Raw genomic sequence first — 19,795 nt, forward strand, 5'->3', positions numbered from 1 at the left:
CAATCAATTGACTTCTGCTCAAAGAGAAATGCATTTTGGACAAAAAAGAAGGGGACTGAAAAGGGTTCTTCAAACCCCGATAAAATCATCCAAAGACAATTTCTATGCACGTTTTCAAGATTCACCGCAATTACGCACGCTTTCTTCAATAATTTTCTGAGTAGTTGAAATCTTCACATCATTTAGTATAAAGTTTTGACCAAAATTGAACAATTGGCGCCAATGAATTGTGTTTTTGACATCTTGAATAGTTTGTCATAACGCTAATCATCACACCTGATGACTTTCCCAGTCTTTCTATGACTCACTCCTCACCACTTTTCCATGCAAACAAACCCCCAAGACCCCAACAAATCTTGTCCCATTTACCATTGTGGGGTTGGAGGTGAAATCTGACATTGCGTGCACCGTGAAGCGTGCACTGCAAGACAGTGTAATTTGCATCATTTGCCAATTTATCCATAAATCCAATTGCAGAGTGAGACACAAGTGATTTAGCATTTAGCATTTAAGCTATTGAAATTGTCATTATTCAAATTTTTCAGTTTGCGTTTCGCCATTTCTCATGATACTTTGTATGGCGGATATCGTTCTCATCTTCGTTGCATTCATTAAAATATGCATTATAGGCTAAAATGTGATGGTATTTATGATGCTGTGTTCCTGGCCTGTGAAATAGTGAACTCACTGTGAATATTGAATTGATATAGAGTGAAATCTGAGAGTTTTTATGTGAAATTATGAACCCTTCTGGCCACACTCTCTCGATCACGTAAATTGTGTGTGATTTTTTTTTTGTTTCACTGCAGAAAAGCTTAAAGATCACAATGTTGTGAGTTGTGATGGGCTGCATTTGCAATAATTTGCGATTAGTTGTAAAGTGGCGGAGTTTATGTGACAACTTTTGCTTATGAAATGAAATTTAAACTAATTTAACGGCTGAGATGAGCGCTTAATGCGAAGTTAATTAAAATTCCTTCAAGGATGGTCAATTTGTAATATAACTCAAGTGACATCACGATGATGAGACTATCTCATCGCATCTAATATGAATTTCTACTATGTTTCTTCATCCTCTCTCTTCGCTCGTCTTTTTAGCACTCGTGCCAGCGAGAGAGATGTTTTCTCGCCCAGGTGAAGTGCCAATTCGTTCTCTTGAGCATCAAAATTGGGAATTTCATCTCTAAATCATGCCATTCGAGCCGAAATGGAGATTTATGCATTGGAAGAAGTCATTGAGCAATTGATAGAGTGCCTCATAAGGCAATTTAGCACTCTTGAAATCGTCTCATTGGCGCCAAATTCATTTCTGCAGCTTCGCATTCACTCTTTATCATTAATTAGCTATTAAAAATTTTTAATTTGCCCACTCCACAGCTTGCCAAACGATGCCACTTAGTGCCTCCTTATGGACAGCGCGATGATGACTCGAAGGATGGGCAGATAAGGAAGTCCGATGGACTAATTCAATTTTCGCGCAATTCCTCTCAATATCATTTAAAAAGGGGAGCGTGTTTTATTGAGTGCAGCTGCCTTGCTTTGCTGGAGTGTTTTGCGCATCACTTTCTGGCCTCTTCTTCATCAAATTGACCTCATCAGAACATTATAGTTTTGCCAAGATTGCTGTCTGTGTGTGTGTGTGTGAGCTAACACCTCCAAATTTACTTTAATCATCCCTAAATTGTCCCTAATTACGACCCAAATGCTTTATCATTGTCGTCTGGACGAGGCGAAATTGCAGCAATTCCTTTTTATTCGTCATCTTTTCAAAGCAAAAGATGATAAAAATACACTCACGAGTAGCACCCCATCATTATTCATCAGTGCTAATAATGTTGCTCAGTGCGACAGAGTTTATAAATATGACGATGATGGTGGAGAAAAAAAAAAATTCAGTCACATTAATAAATTAATGAGTTTTTGTGAAAATGAGCAACAGCCAAACCATTTTGCCCCGAAAAAAAATACAACACATAACCAAAGAATGTCCGCACAGCAGACTTCCAAATGCCAAAACGCACAGATATCATAAAGAGTTTCACAACCATAATGTGAACATTTCTCCGTCGAGAAATTGCGGGTGTGAGCGGCCAAAGGGGCGAAAGGCAGACATGAATGTAAATTTATTTTTGTCTTTACGCATATTTTTATAAATAATTAATTCTCACTTTGCCTCACTGTCCCCACGACAGGCTCCACCTAATATATAATTATTTTTTAATGATCCAAATTTCTTTCTTGGACTAATTTTTTTTTGCTCTGACTCTGCAGATGCCATCATTTATTCTCGTTATGCTGAAATGGGGGCTGTGAAAAAATATCAGCACGCCAGCAAAATGCAATGCGTATAATTTTAATATACATTCGCAGCTCACGATCTGTGATCGTCTTTAATCGAAGGAGTTGTATTCGGTGTTGTTTCAATAGATTTTCTTATTTTTAAAATCTTTGGAGGCATAAAAAAGAAAAGGTCATGAGATGTTAAGTATAATTTCTTTAAATAAGAAGACTTTTTAATAAATTAGCGACAATCCGCCAAATATGCTGATAATTTTGATTTCACGACTGAAAATCAACTAAAAACTAACCAAAATCTAACTGACAACTTTATGAATTGAAAATAATATTATATTCAGTGCAATAATTTCTGTTTCAGGCAGTTTTTTAGTTTTAAATGGATCACATAACCTAGAAAAATGTGTTAGAATGCAAGTTCAATAACTCTGCTTAACCGTAAAGCCATTCTGAACATATTATCTCCCCCTTGATATATATTTTTTTTGAATTGTATATATTGGCAAAAGCTCTAAAAGCTTGAACATAAAATATTTAAAATCGATCGTAAAAGAAACTAATTGATAGAAAAAAATAAATTGATCCTTTTTGCAGAGATTTCATCAATTTCAATCAATCCTGTTCTAATGCTCATCAATTTCACTAATTTGCAAATCGCAACTGGCAATCTCGATTTGAGAAGACTTTCTCACATTACCGCTAACATCATTCTTACCTTGGCTAATGGCACAATTTCTCGTGAACATGCGCTTCTCTTGTTTCCCCTCCAGGTTGGCTGAAGAATTTTGCAGCAAGAGAGCGGCAAGACATTTTCGTATTAAATGCAGGAGAAATAATACAACATAATACGATGACGCGGGGCAGAAAAAAGACGAGGGGGAGAGCCACTCGAATGTTTACCGCAGAAATCGTGAAAAAGCAATTAATTTTCAATTACCGAGCGATCGCCGTAAATCTGTGGGCAGCCGTCGGCGATATTTTTCAAATGAGAGTCCCTCGCACTGACTTTGGCTGAATCTCGCGGCTCGCACTGACCATTTCATTGACCCACACTTGGCGCATTATCGAGCAGTATCGAGTGAGTGATCTGCTGTTGACCCCCTAAGTTTTTCACTTTGTGTTATTTGAATCTAACCGATAAATCTCTGGGGAGAGAGAAAAAAAGTGTGTGATTTAGATGATAAATTCCCAACCTTATCACTGAGATTATTACTCCGAATACTGAAATGACGCGAGTTTAAAAGGCAAGAAGTGTCTTAATTGACTTGGAGGTGAGCCAGAAAATTTCTCTCACGCGTCTTCACTCAATTTTCCCCGTCAAGCCAAAGCGCAGAGAGCATGTTCTCGCGACACGATGAATTGAAATGTTTGCGCATCATTCTCAGAATTCTCTACTAGAAAAAAAAAGTCATTTCATTCTCTAAAGCAGAAATTGGCCGCGCAGATTGACTCTTGTGTGAGTGGTAATCACAAATAGGAATCCCATGAAGTCATTTCGTTTGCAATTAAATGACATGGAGAGACCACCCTGACTGCGGCCCCGTCTCTCTGTCCTCATTGTCCCTCCACCTTTTGGCGGATGATTCCAGGAGAGCTTGCATTTGTAATAAATACAGCCCAGGCGATTAGTTGGCATCTTTTGCCCACCTCCAATTCAACTTCGCGCGCGCACAGCGACTGTTACTGAACAATATCAGTAAATGAATTATGCAAATTTTATCTCTTTCACTGAACATTCGGCGTCTCTGCGCTTCATTTGCTCCCTGGTAGACAACTTAGAGCCTCCCTGGTTGCCTCACCTTCTGCTCGGCCATATCGTGAGCCTACATTTGTGGACAAAAGTGTGAGATCACCGATAATTAACGCTGCGCTGGTGAGTCATGACCATTCAGATGAACGTTCTCTCAATTTATTGTCATCTGAGTAATAATGAGGCTATGATGGACGAAATTAGTGAGAAATCGCTGGGATCGTTTCTAGTGAAGAGACGAAAATTGTAAATGACCCAATTCAAAGTGAACAGAGAGATATCAAAGGATCACAAAGCATTGCAGAGCCGCGCAAATGAAACACAGAGTATTTCAATGTCTTCCCTGATTAATGGATTTGTCTCGTGAAACTCCTGCAATTCTCAGAATCTAATTGACTCTCCATATAACGTGTGATCTCTTGAATTTCATCGTAAACAAGATGACACTCTGTGAAGGACTACACTGTATAATGTGACCATTTGAAAAATTCAATACAGCCGAGAAACTTTGTAATGTTCGAAAGAAGTCAAAGTGAAATAAGTTGGTGTGTTTTGCTTGAAATTCACACAACAGCCACGAAATGCAAATTGCGAAAGAAAAATGCAAACATGAGGAAACTTCCCTCACTTGCCCCCATAAATACGCCAGGCTCTGTTCCACCCGAAGACGATTTAAATGATCGTCTCTGCGCTAATTGATTAATGACTCCCATAGCTAAGGTGAAAAAGCAACTCCTTCGTGTGGTTTAGCAAAAACAGTTATAAGCGTCTCTTATTTGCTTATTTTATTCTTGAATTCACACTCCATTACTTGGTCTGGATAAAAAGACGAAGAAAAAAAAAAACATGCGGCGACCCAAGGAATTGCGAGCGCGCGCGCGCGCGCGGAAAATGAGGGAAAAATAGGCGATAGATTATTGAATTCTCATTCATGAATTTATCTCTAAAGTCCAGCGTTCGGCATGCAAATTTATTCTGTCCCCGCGAGAGCACTCAATCTCCTGGTTCGAGAGATCACCATCGGCGAAAATTGACGACTTTCCTCTTGCCCATGGATCCGCACAAGGTGGCAAGAAGAACGCGATATCGTTTGTAGAGCATTCGCGGGAAAATGGTAGAACATGTTGGACGGTCGGAATTTCTCATTAGGCTTTGTGCGTTGAGGGAAAAATTCACAATTGCAGTTTGAAGAAGTGCTTGAAACATCTCAACTTCAATATCAGTGGAAATTTCCAGAAACTTTCCATATATTTCACAGCAGAATATCAAAATCTCTTCCCAAACTGAATGCTGACGAGTGGACGCTTTTGGCTTCTCCTTGCGAGAGCACTCTAGAATATTTTAGAGAGTAACACAGCATCCACTCACCGTGGCTCGAGATTATGTTTCTGCTACACCCGAAGACTAATTCGAAACTCATGTTATTGGTAGGCTAGCGGTCGTTGGGTTATCCGTTTAACCACGCTGCACACTCAGGAGTGTGTGCACCTTCGACGTCTTGCTGGCCAAGACGGAGTGAATTCGCCATCCATCTCGAAAATGCTGGCGAATTGGAAATTATTCACGGGACACGTGCAAAAGTGCCCAGCAAAACGGATGATTAATTGTGGGAGTGGAGAGCATAAGGGGAGGCGATTGGAGGGGAGGAAAAAAAAAAGTGGAGAATGAGCATTAATTAATGCGTGAGATGTTGAAATGACAATTAAACATTGTTTCGCAATCGATCATTAGAGACGGATTAGGCAAAGTGGCGCGAGAATTGCGGCATTGAGGAAGTAAAGTGCGCGCTTGTGAAAATCAGAACAATTTTTTCCATAGACGAGTGAATCTCAGGCATCTCAGAAAGCATTGGAAACACACATTAGAACTGTTGAGGAACAATTAAGATTTAATTCGTTCTTAATGCATCGCAACATCACAAATCCAGTCGATCTCTGGGTGGAATCCATGAGGCAAACACGTGAAGATGATGATAGAAGTTAATTAACAAGTCTTTTCATTAATCCTAAAGCTATGGAGAGTTTTGTTGCAATTTGCACACAAAATACATTTCAGTCTCACACTTTTTCCTCACATTAAATCATTTCCCCCTTCTCATTCTTAGATTCCCTTTATTAATTAAATTTGCATTAATGCATAAATAATAATTTAGCGCAAATTACATTTCAATCTCACCCAGTGGAAAATATACAGCAGATAAACTACTTAACAAGTAGTTTTCCATCATACATCGGCATCTCTGCACCTTAATATTATATCGCCATGTGTAATTGAGTATCAAACGTTCTTGATATTTTAATGATCTCTTCAGTTTCAACGCAGCGCGAATTCTTCACGTGTGGCTCTGCAATTGAAGCCCAACCATTTGTCAGGAATTTCAATTGAAAGTGGATAACATTTCAGGTGAATTTTCTCATTTTCCACCAATATATTAATGCAATTCTAATGTCGGTTTTGGTGTGAATTAATTTCTCTTTAAGGAAGTTTCAATTTTTGCGGAAAACATGATTTAAATTAAATATTTATTGGAAATAAAAGATTCAGCGTCTTATTTCACTATTATTTTTAAGTTCAACACTATTTTAGAGGAGAAAATATGTGAAATCCACAGTCTGAGGATTAATTAGTCTATATCAAACTTATTTTACTCCTAAAATTGTGTTAAATAAGCTCATTTTGATTCAAAAAGAGTCAGTTTATTTAAAATCTTTCAAATAGATCAAGCATTTTACCTAATTTTGCCTTCAAAATCATGCTAATTTTCCACATTGCCGATGGAAATCCACGGAAAACAATCAATAGTAGAGCCACACCTCGATAAATATTAATGTGCAATAACACAGGCAGTGGCATTTCGTTTGGGGACGCGCTGTTAAAAAGAAAGGGGTTCTCTGTTTTCACCCTCGCACCTTGGCCTGGAATTCCTCCCTCGAGACTCCCTTCGGGGTGTCAGCGCGGCCGAAATGCCTTGGGCTCGGGGGGTGGAAATTGTACACAATTGGGGGCGGCGGCGGGTCTCTCCCGCCATAAAGATTTATTGGCGATGATAGAGGAAGAGAGCGACGCAACTGGATGGTGACCATTCAGCATACGAATTTCCATTGTGGGGAATTATATTGTTTCTGTTTGTCGAGGAGCCGCGCCATTGCCACAATTTAATAGCCCCCGACGGTAATCTCTGTAAATGCCCCCACAGAGAGAGTCACCGCGAGGGCGGATGGGGTGGGAAAAGTATGCCGAGGGTGGCCAAGGAATAAAAATTAGGTTTGTGAGCTACACTTTCAAGGTGTTCACATTCCGCAGAGGCGACAATATCCGACAGATGGTGGTGAATTGCTAGAATATTTCTCAATGATCAATTGGCTTGCGAGATGATTTCACAAGTTGAAGTTTCACCTCAGCTGAGAACATCCTTCGCAGGAAAGCCACCCCAAATCCGATGAGAGATTTTTCTCATCGTGTGCGGGGATTTTCCCCACTTTCTTCGTGGCGCTGAGACTTTTCTCTTTTCGCTTTCACCCGACACTTTCCCCTGAGCCCAATACAGACGCACTCACACCGACGGGCGTCCTGACGGGGTGGCGGCAGAACTCCACATTTTGCCGCACACTTCCGCCCGACGTCTACCGTCGAGAGTTCAGCACCAAGACCTACGTCAACAAATTGTCGCGTGCCTCTTGGCCGCCGCTTCATCGTTTTGTGCACACTTTTATACAAAGCATTTCCAGCCATGTTCAAGAGGAGGCGAGAACCCATCTCTGCCGCTTTTTTTCTGCTCGACCCGCTCGCGCGCCAAAAAGGCAACAAACTCGTGCGCCACACTCTTTCCCCAGTCCGTCCAGCGGCACGAGAGGAGCTCCAGTGGGCCGGAACCGTGGCCGGAGTCTGTCTCACTGACAAGGGTGGCCGCCCACGAGTGCGCCACCCCACAATTGGGCCGTAAAATTTTACGACACATCAACTTCTGGCCAAAGTCATGCCCCAAAGACGAGAGCCACCGAGATTTCGGCGACGTGATTGATATCTGGCAGGCGAGCTGACACGAATCACATGAATTCGGGATTAAGTCAATGAGCAATTGCCCCCCCCTTTGTCCGGATCATGAGTCAAGAGCGCCCCAAACTTGGCACTCGCCTTACACATTGTCTCAAGATTGAGAGATTCTGGCAGAAACACGCGCGATTTCAAGTTCAAGTTGATAGTGTTACAAAGAAAATAAGAATAGAAATAAAATTAAGACGTAATTGACACTAAAAGCCTCTTTCCAAACAGATTATACTTATTTTAACCAACAAATTAATTTCCAAATCACACCAAATTCTGTAGAATTTTGAAAACTATACTTCTAATCAACAGCCCGTTTATTATTTGCATTATGTGTGTTTGGCAAATTGAATTTGAAAAGTAAATTCCACTCCAAAGACGCCCAGTTTGACTGACACACCCATAAAATCGAAGAAAAATGTGCTCATTTAAACTAATTTCCAGATTAATTCACTCCAATTCCATGTTCACGTTGAATATCCACTTTATGCCCGAGTGTCGTAAAATGTAGATTTATATTGTTGATTTTTCTCGCAAAATGCCTAAGACTACATCTTATTAATGAGACTCCCAACAATGTTTTAAATATTCTAATTATGGTATTTCTTCTGACAAACACATCGCAAGTAAACACGATCGTCTGGAGAATTATCATAAGCAGTAACACTTGAAGAAATAACCACATTGACATTGACACGTGTGTCTCTTTTTCAGCCTCACGAAAGTGTCTTTCTTGCCGGGGAGAAAAAAAAATTGCTGGACGCAAGATCATCGCGGTGACGAAGGGTGAAAAGAGGTGAAATCAATAGGAGGTTAATTCGATGATCGCCGCGAGAGTGGATAAAATAAAAGTGCCATTGGAGAAGAGCGTGAAAAGAAGAGCAAATATAAGGAGAAAAAGGTGAATCGAAGAGGGACGAAAAAAAAATAGCCAGAAAGACTGGAAATTACTTATAATTGCAGTCATCCTAGCCACACACAATTAAGCAATAAAAGTTATAAATTGTGTGCCAGTCTCTCATTCTCTGGCCCATCTTTGTGGTGTTATTATTATCATCATCGTCATTATACCGTGTATATATTTAAATATAGCATCAATTATGTGGATATACATTTCAAGAATAAAGTTCGTGACTCTGTTCTCTCTCTCTCTCTCTCGTTTGGCCACTCTTTCTGTGCCATCGCTGATGAGAAGTGTCGCATTAAAAGTGCGTCATAATGAGCTTCAATCAAAATTACAATAATTTCTCTCACTCTCTAGGCATTTGCCTGTCTCGCGCACACTCTCAGCCAGAGCAACTTATCAGCTACACAATGAGGCAAAAAGTGGCATAATTAAGTGCCATAAAAGTTCTTGTTGTCGCTCAGTTTGTCATCTAATTGCAGCCCCAAACAAAATGAGCTCCGTCTCAATTTCACTATGTGATATCTTTTCCTAACCACTTCGCCCCGAAAACCTTTTGGTCGCGTCGCCATGACGAACGCAGAGCGGAAGAAATGTGGAGAAAAAAAAAGCTTATGCTAATATTTGGTGTGTCTTCTCCTTCTTATAAGCACGAATCTTGGCACTTTGTCGGCTTCCAAATTACCAGTCAGAAACACAATTTATAGCGCGAAACATCATCGAGATGCTTATCATTGGGACAAGATGCCATTTGGCGAAGAAGAACGGGGAATTTCTTCACTCACTGAGATGCATTAAAGAGGGAAAAACAGCTAAAAAAAAAAAAGAGTCATCATCTTAAGTCTGTCAAAAGTTTTAGCCAAAAGAGTCAAAGGCAATTTATTAGAGGGGATTCTCAGGCAAATGCGTGAGACTAAATGGCAAAGGGAGTGATGAATCTCATCATTTTACACACAGAATAGGTTGGAAATCTAATCGAGAAATTACACATTAAAAGTAAATTTATTTCCTAAAACTCCCGCCATAATTCAAGAGATCGACTCTGATTAAAATAGCAAAAGATATGCACTTTACAAATATCATATTCACACAGAGTTTGTGTGTGTAAATAAATTTCCATTAACGATGTAGAAAAACTTAATGCTGAGAAAAATCCATCGTTATTTATCGTCATATTAAAATAATTTTATTGCTCTGACACTTTAACAATCCCATCCCTATTTTAATGTGCGTTAAAACACGTGTCAGAGTGCCTAATAAACCCAGACGAGCTATGGTCAACTGAGGTGTGCTGAAGAACAACAGCCGAAGGAGAAAGACACGAAAAAAAAGGCACTCACCGGAAGCGTTCAAAATTGGATCTCCTTGAGCTTTTTCCACTGTGTCGCTTGCGAAGTCTCTGAACTCTCGATGGTTTTCAGGTTTTTGTTCTTGCGTTTGCCAAACTCCAAGTCACTCCCTCAATGGATGAAGTCGTGTGTCTGCATTTGGAGAGAAAAGAATGTGATTGGAAATTATTTAACAGCATAAAATGTCTTATTAGGCAATTGGATTATTGGGAATATTTGAATGTTTTGCAGTCAAGAGTACTGCGCTGAACCAACTTATTCATGGCGTCTCTTCTCGATCGTGCAGAAAAAGGAATTGAGTTAAACATCATAATTAATTTTAGACACCCTTAAACATTCAATCGCTATAATCAATCGTTCTACTATTCATTATATAAAGAATGCACTGAATTGACTTAATCAGGCCACGGAATTTTTGTCCAGCGCAAGACACTCTTCTTGGAATTCGCTGGATCAATTTGATGATTTCTTTCGGGGAACGTGTGAGCGAAATTAATATTAAAAATCGTGATTTAATTACAATATCTCCCATGCAAATGTCAGAAGAGGAGGCATGAAAGGCGAACGAGAGACGCGCAGTCACATTAAAATTGAGAAATTGTTACCATTAAACTCTATGGAATTTCTTCTCCATGTCTCGCCAGTGTATCAGTTTGGGTTTGGTTGGCGGAACGAGAGAGAGAGAGAGAGAGAGGGAGAATTCGACAGATGGAGAAATTAATGATTGTCTTGGGTTCGGGAATGAGGGGAAGAGCGCGGGGTGTTGGTGGAATAGTGAGTCAGCATTAATTGTTTTCTGATTTTATTGGATGATTTGTTGGAATGACTTGAAGCGCTCAACAAGAGCAAGACAACGAGAGACACGAAAGACGATGGAGGCAAAATAATTCCAAATTAATATTAACTCCTAAACAGGGTGAACCTCTGCGCTCTCCGCATGTCCAATTCCACCACAGCCTCTCTCTAATTCAATTAGTAAATTAGAAATGTGGCGAGATGGTGGCCGCGGAGTGAGGAAAGGCTTCCCGAGCCACGACGGAGAAGCTGAAGGAGGAGGAGGAAAAAAAAGCCCTCAGAGAAATTAAATGATTCCTCCAAGACACCATCGAGATGGTTGTTTTTGCGCCGCCAAGACAATTCAATGGCATGTTGAGGTAGGAAAGACCATCGACTATCTTGAATGATTTAAAAAATGACTTGGTCTTCGCCCAGCGATTTTTCTTCTATTTTTCCAACATTATATTCAATTTTGATTCCCAACTTCTTTTTCTCCACTCCAAATTTGTTTCTCATTTTGCCCCATTCAATCTCATTTAGTGCCACACCCTGTTCCTCTCTCCCTCTCTCTGCCTCTGTATCCACTATCTTTGGGAGAATTGAACGGCAAAGTACATCATTTACATACACACAAACGCCACACATGAGCTCGCGCCATCATTTACCATTAAGAGCATTCTAAGGAGGACGAAGCGAGAGTCCTCGCATTGCCCCCAACATGGGCATTAAGCGACACAGAGACACTTCCTCCCGCTTATTAATAAAGATTTAAATTGAAGGGCTATTTAGAAATCACAGTGGAACAGAGCACTTTCTGCATTGATTCCACACTGCAAAATCATTATAAATTGGACTTGCAACATTGTGCAGCTCTCGGGAAGGGTCAAGACCGCGGTTTGAATTGGCTTAAGTTCAGACTCATTCACAACACGTGTGTGGAAAATATTTCATCACACTCGCGTTATGGATTTAGTTGTTAGTCAAAAATATTTTTCGTGAAATTCACCTAAGCGGAAGAGTGTAAAATTTTATGATCAACTTTATCATTTCATAGATTGTCATAAAAGACATCGGGTGAGTGTTGATTATTTTCATTCAAAATCATGGTTGAAAGTGGAATTGTAAAATTTTTCGATATTTTGTCAATTAATACTTAATTGTTTGCTGTAAAAAAACTGCATAAACTGTTTCTTGACCATTTCCCTTATTTCCATTCAAATCTTGATCCTTTCTCTCCCATCACGCCCTTGTCTCATCATGCAATTTCCATCACACTTTGATTCACTTCCTTCGGCCAAATGTCTAAATGCAATTTGTTGCGAAATACAATTACCCCAAAATTCCCAATCGATACAGCCAGAGAATTTCTGGGATTTGGGGTGCATCAAGTGAAGATAGTGTGTGGAATTGAAGGAGGGTGAAATTTGGTCTAATCTTTCTCCCCTTCTTTGACTGTGAAATTTTACAACTCAAATCGATCGGCAGTGAATTTTCGGGTTTGTTTATGCGCCACTCTCTTCGCCCAAAACATTGCAAGAAAAGGGCGAGAAGAGAGTCTGCAAGAGGAGAGATTCACGATCGGAAGCAAATTTATGGCCTCTGAAATTTAATTATGGTTTACTGGAAGCAAGAAAGGGAGTGCGAGTGTTGGGATTGAAGTCTTTTACATAATTGCACTATAAATGAAATTTTCTCTCTATTTCATACACAGCAAACAATAATTCATGTTCTCAGACGCTCTTGTTATATGTGAAAGATACAGTGGAAAGGCACTCGAAATTCGCCTCATCTCCTTTTATTGGTTTTACTTAATATCTCTCTCTCACACACACACTTCTCAATTTGACTCTTTTTTATATTATACGCACGCATCTTGGACTTTTCTTCCGCTAATGGGCCTCGTCTAATGCCCCGAATGATTAATACGAAATTTAATTTGACTCTCCGCGTGTCTCTGCACCACTAACAACTCACCTCTAGGGCTCATTTGTTTATTTAGCCAGAGATATAAATTAATAATAGAGAGAGAGAGAGGTGGGGTACTTTTAAAAGTCCCATAGTTTCGAAACTCGTGATTTTCATTGTATTAATGAGTCATCAGTGTCACGGATTTAATCTACCGTTGAGCATTCGATCAGAATTAATTTAAATCGCGATACAAAACACACCTTTTTCCATCTACTTCTTTTTCTACGGCCACCTTTATTGCCCGCCACCTCAATATTCTCTGCTCGCAGACTGTGGATGCTCTGGGGGCCCCCCCTTAAAAATGCCAAGAAGCGCCGCATGACATCTCACCGGTGAAAATCCCACAGTGACAATATTGCCTTTGAGCCACAATTGAGTGTAAATTTTATGAGCCACAGACAAAAGTACCCAATAATTATGACTGTGATATTGTCAGCAATATTGGCTGAGGACTGTCGTGGGAAGCGATTATGCCAGCTGAGACGTAGGATTTATGACGCTATCAGTTGACTTTTAGTAGCGTCAAAGATGGCTTCTTCAACGGAAAGCAGCACAACGCCCTTATTTTGCCACCGCATCGCCAAAATACAAGCCCAGGATTACAATGAGACACAGTGTCGTACAAATTGTGTGGATTGTAATTTAATCAATGAGTTAAATTTAATTTTGATTGGGTAAATTGCGAGGGATTGAAAATTGATTTATTCTGGAGCTAATGGAATTTGTACAAAATGTTTCGATTATTTCGAAATCCATCCTCGCCTGCCTGTTCAATTTTCAGGAGATGCAGCAGGAGGGAATGGAAGGACTTTTGCCAGGAAATTATCACACCATCTGCGCGACGTCTTCTAATTATCCAAGACAGAGAGAGAGAGAGAGAGATTGAATGGGGTTATAGCAGTAAAAAGCTGATCGTTCATTTTGCAATGAATGGTGTAAAATTTACGATCGGCAAACTTGGCAAAACATTCTCCTATTTATGTTAATGTCACACTATTCATGTCACTTCGATACATTTATTGATGCTCTATAATAGAAATTTCGTGCCCTTCAAATCCAATTTAGATACGGGCGCAGATTTTTTGCTGAAAGTCCCACAACTTTGCAGAGTGAAGACGCACACACACATGAGACATTAAATAAATGGCTAAAAAAGTGTTTAATTATTTCTGGTTTATGCATAAAATTCCCAATAAAAATTCTTTACGATGATGGCAGTGCGAAAAACCGGTAAAACTCGTGAAGTTGAAACAGTTTGACGGCAAGATGGGTATTTTGCAGAAAATGTTGTCATTATAGGGGGGAGGTGTTGAACAATCACTTCTCCACGGCACATTTGGTGCGTCCCATTGAGGTCTTCACGAAAAGAAAAAAAAATCAAGTGTGAACCGGGGGCGAAGAAGGCACGGGCTGAGGGATGATGGGCAGATAAACGACGACAAGAAGTGGAGAAGACGATGTGGTTCACGTTTCGAATTATATAGACAAGATAATTAATTATGATTTAGCTATGCGCTGGTATGTGGTCTCTCTCTCTCTCGACCAACTCTCAAGAGTGGCCCCTCTTTTGCTGAGGATCGCACATCAAATGCATCATCTCAAATGCGTAGCCATGGAATCCTTAGACAATCATTCAACATCAGACGCCATTTCGTTCTAATTAAACTTCATCGGAATACTGGGTGTTTGTCCTCGAAAATTTACCTGGCGAAACGACGCACACTTTAAAAAGGCTCCGAACCAGACTTTGTGGTGGGTAAACAGACAGACGGAGATTTCTTCTCCTCCCCCAGTGAAAAAAAGAGACACTCAAGAGAGACTCTCCCAATATCTATAAAAGACACTGTAAATATTAAGATTGGGCGATATAAAGACGTCGGTAGATAGCAATTGATTAGGATTATCGGAGAGAAACATAAGGAAGTGGGCAATTAAAGAGGAACTGCGATATTGGAAAAAGTATCACTTTTTTTTTCTCAAACAATTCGTCAAAAATACTGGATATAGATTTATATTTTACCCGTCGCTAGATGTGGTTTTCTGGATTTTAGGCCATCTTTCAACTCACTTCCACACTCAGAATGACGATAAATTTGTACACATTTTAACATTGAGAAAGAAGACAAATTATAATAAATTGTAACCAATATTATGGTTGTTTCCCTCTGCAATTTTTTCCCCTCTATCTTCAGCACACCGCAGTGACAATTTATTGTCACTGTCCACCACTCTTATCGAGATCTAATTATAAAACAAGCCTTTACATCAAATGTACAGGAAATTTCTTTGACCTTTTCTTTCATTCTTTCCTTGTTTCGCGCCACACCCTCTCGAAGAATTTTTCCACCATTGCTTATAAAGTGTGTAAAAAATTATATTGTCTCACTTTGTAATTCAATTTTCGCCCGCCAGCTGGTTCTTCTTTTCTGTCCACCGCCTCAATTGTAATATGTTATAAATACAAAATTCTTGCCACTTAAATATTCACAGCGCGATTTGAACCCGCATTAAGTTGCTCATTGTTGCTCCCAGAGAGTGTCTTTCACTCCACCAGTGGAAGTAAATTGAATTAACCCATTAGTTTGTGATTTCAATTTCCATAATTATATGGCTTCTTGAGCTCCTCCCACTCTCCCCCTCAGAGAGAGAAGCTCACGGAAAAACGCGAGCGAACTTTTTCCGCACTGGCGCGAAATGACAGTCTTTGACTTCCCCAAAAATGCCCACACTTTGCAGGTCCACTGCTGTGCCGGACCTTTCATTTCAGCCTGTGAAATTTCTCCACAAGCATGCCCATAAGCAGCTGTAGTGCGGGATCTGAGGCACATTTTATAGAGTGTGTAACAATAAAATCATGCTGAAGGCGATGAATCTAAATTGATATTAATGAAATTGTGGCGGAGTCGAAGAGTTACAGCAAGTGACATAGATACAAAAACATCACAAATAGAATTTTAACCACCACCTCTCGCGCGTCCCTCGCTCATTTTCATAATTATTTTCACTCCACAATAACACCCAATCCCAAAATCACAGTGTGGGCCTCAACACAAGTGGAAATTTTCGCTACTTCAGGCGGCCAATTTCGTGCGGGAGAAATTTTTTTTTTTTGCTTCAGCCAGAGAAAAAGACATATTCTTCGAGCAGAATATTTATGAGTTCATTGGCGGGACACATCCTATAATTTCAGTGATGGAGGTTCACATGACGGGCTTTATTGAATTAGCGACTAATGAGGCTTCAAAAGAAGCATTTCACATTTCATCGCTCACATCATTACCACGGACGAGTCAGCTAAAGTCGCGCTTTTGAGACTCATTTTCAAGGAAGATCAGAAAATTCAACATATTACTTTAATCCTTCCAATACGACGAAATATGCAAAAATTTGAGTGAATAATTCACAATGAAATAGTATTATTTATCTTCCTCAACCCGACCAAGGGGGAGATAATAAGGCTGAAATGAGTACACCACTTATACAAAGTCTTTAGCATGTCTCAGACATCGCCCAACGAAAAACTCTTTCAATTAAACAAATAATAAGACTAGAATTAAGGATATTCCGCCAAATATGTTTAAAAAATAATGATTTTACGACTGAAAATCAACTGAAAACTAACCCAAATATAACTCATAATTTTATACAAAAGGTTTTCAGGCAATGTTTTAGGTTTTTCTTCATCTAATTTTGCACAATTGGCTTTCATTTTTGATCATAACTCTTTGAACAACAGTGAGTGTTCTTAATGGATCTGAAAGATAATCAAACTAACTCAAAATCATAGCTGTCAATGGGAGTAAAACACATTAGATAATGTCTTATCTTATGTTAAATAGATTGATCTTTATTTCTAATGTTCAATCGAATCCAGAATCTTTGTGATTGAACCAAAGATTTTCATTCTCTTGCATTTTCGAGCTCACAATGCAAATTATTTCGGATCAAAAAAAAAATACTCTTCAATTGTGGGCATTTTGTGGACAGCAAAACAAGCCCAATTCCTTCACAATCTCTCTCCCTCAACAAAGTCTAACACGAAGGCATTGGTGGGGCTTTAAAAATAGTTTAAATGCCCAACTCTTGCAGTTGTGAGCCACTTTAATAAATTATTATTCATCTCAATTGATCAAATTACGAAGCAAATCGTCGTGGTTTTGTTATACTACAAACAATTGTGGTCTCCTCCAACGGAGTGCCTACATATATGCCATGGAGAGTCCCAATGAGTATGTTACTAAATATAAAATCACCACACATACAGTGAAAATTGGATTCAATTGGAAGGTACAGGGTGACGTGAAAGGCACGGAGGGCGCTATTTCTTCACTCCTCGACACTGGCTGTTTTCCGCCACGTGCCATACTGTCGTGTTTTCATTGAGAAAAGTTTGGCGCGCGCGAAAATGCGGGGAAAATTAGCGGGAAACTCTCTCGCCAAAGTGTTTTCTTCCGGAGAAATTGAGCATTTTCGTGAGAATTCTCGGGTAATAAGGGTATTAGAAGTATTTTTCAGTAATTATATATAGACAAACTAACCTTTCTTAGAAGATTTCGCTAGACAACACAGTTTTCACGCTATAGTTTTTTCTTAGTTCTTTTCTCTCACACAGTTTTCTTTTCACAACAGCAACACACAGTTGATTGGTTAAATAATCAGGAGCTTCTGTTTCTCAACGTCACCAAGCACTTCTTGTCTTAAGGATGTGTCAAAGTCACAGTTAAAAAAAAAAATCTTAAAGCAACCTTTTTGCTTAAAGTCCAAGCAAATCCGGCTGTTTTTTGTCCACCCTCATTAATCTCGATTAACTTCTCGATCAATTTGCAATGCTGAGGAATCGTCTGAAGCCAGTTATGGCTGGCTGTGTTTCCCTCCTAAAGACTCTCTGTTCGGTCTCGGCGACTTCCTACTGGTCACTGATGGCCTAGCAATTGATATCAATTCGAAATGGGAGAAAAGCACAACCACATCAAATGATGAAAATTAATTTTAATTAATCAATAATAATCTTCAATAAAGATTCGTCCAGAGTAGCCACCATTTGGTCGCTCTTAATTTGTCTCTGCAAATTTACACAGATACACACTGGGTGGAATTTTTTTTCCGTTACAGAGCTTCACTAACTTGGTTAATTGAATAATTAAAAGTGATTGTATATTTCGTTTTTGGCTGTTTTTTTCCTCCTCCTCCTTCTCTTCTCCAAAGCAATTCAATATTAGGGAATCTCGCACTCAAGTCCGGCTTTCTGAGATGACCAACGGCTTTTCGTGTGCACGTCGTGAAAAAGCGGAGGCCCGGAGACTTCACTACAATTTGTGATCACACCAGAGACTCGCAAATGGCATCGCGTGGATTGTGTGTACAGCACATGGACAAAAACATCCACACCGTGAGACAAGGCGTCGTTAACTGATTCACGCGAATTGTTCAATTGCCGTCTGAGGGGATCGCGCACGCACACACGCGCGCCCTGCCACAGTGTGCGAGAGAGTAGTGACGGAAAAAAACACGTCACATGCCAAAGAGTGTGTATTTCAAGCTATTATTGCGCGTTGCTCTTAATACGAATCAAGCCAAGCAGGCATACGAACACAATACGCCAGAAGGAGAGGTAGAATCTGCGCAGCGAAGTTCGCAGCGAGAGTGCACTTGTAGGCTGTCCTGCTCTGCAACACTTAAAGCGCCCCCACACACACACACCCAGATGGACGTCAGACACTGCGCCAGAGAGAGAGGCCACGCGAAATGGCCTAGAGAGCAACAGAGATGGCGCCATCATGGACTACATGTTCTCTTTTGCACTCCAAGGCAAACAATTGAATTAATTAGTCATCTGGCCTGCTTCCACTCGCTCACCTTAATGCACTCTGGCTCCATTTCGCGGCATCATCTCTCCATCTCACTCCAGCGCATGCCAATTGTCTCACCTTCTCAATACATCAGAAGTGGGATAGTGAGACATCTGTCTCGTTCAGTGCACGTGCATGCAAAGTGTCTCCCCATTTCGCCTGTCGTTCGTTCCACGTTGTCAACGCAGCGCCCAAGAAGCTCTCTCTCACTCTGGCCCACGTCTAAGAAGGGTGGGCAAGACTCACACACAGTGGCAAAAGCGTGATTGCCGGTGGAGTTGAACTGCGATTGGCGCGAGTTTGCGCGTTTCAATTGGCGTGACTTGAACTGTTGAGGAAAGAGTGCATTGACAATGACACGGAGTGCATTTTAATTCTTATAGCCGCCTTTGGGTCACGAGAACCCAAAGAGGAAGGTCAAGAAATTGAGAAGAAAAAGAGCAAAATGTTACACAACACACCATCAAGCATGAACTTGAACTGTCATGTAAGGCCTCTTCTGCAGCTCTTGCAATCTTCTTTTGCTGGCCAAAAAAGCCGAATTCTAAGACAGAGAGCAGCAAGCAGTCGCAAAGACTGATGTTAGCCCCTTCTCCGACCAGTTCGAGACCCATTGTCCTCTGCCCCTCACCAAAGGGGTGAAGCATAAAATCAGCACAATTGTAATTTTGCTGGTTCGTCTCCTCGTTTTCCTGGGGGTTGCGCGCCCCGGCAAGGCTGGATGGTGCTGTGGGGTTGTCTCGACCGCAGCAGAATTGTAAATCTATTTTAATTAATTAATTATATTCAAATTCGGGCGAGTTATATGAAATTAGAATATGCTAATGTGCCTGTGCTGAATGGGGTGGAATGTACTGAG

The 19,795-nt window shown here is 40.3% G+C and overlaps 1 protein-coding gene across 3 annotated transcripts in view; it reads right to left on the minus strand.

Annotated features, from left to right (window-relative positions):
- LOC132265916 (POU domain, class 6, transcription factor 1) overlaps positions 1-18,493 on the minus strand; it is an 85,436-nt gene extending 66,943 nt beyond the window's left edge. For all 3 annotated transcript variants that reach the window (XM_059766712.1, XM_059766711.1, XM_059766710.1), the window contains exons 1-2: positions 17,626-18,493; positions 10,334-10,474 (exon numbers count right to left, since the gene is read on the minus strand). The gene's annotated coding sequence lies outside the window, so the exon portion shown is untranslated. The remainder of the gene's footprint in view (positions 1-10,333; positions 10,475-17,625) is intronic.
- Between the last annotated feature and the right edge of the window lie 1,302 nt (positions 18,494-19,795).

The sequence above is a fragment of the Phlebotomus argentipes genome, unplaced genomic scaffold, assembly GCF_947086385.1.
Source record: "Phlebotomus argentipes unplaced genomic scaffold, Phlebotomus argentipes genome assembly contig_5, whole genome shotgun sequence".
Classification (NCBI taxonomy): domain Eukaryota; kingdom Metazoa; phylum Arthropoda; class Insecta; order Diptera; family Psychodidae; genus Phlebotomus; species Phlebotomus argentipes.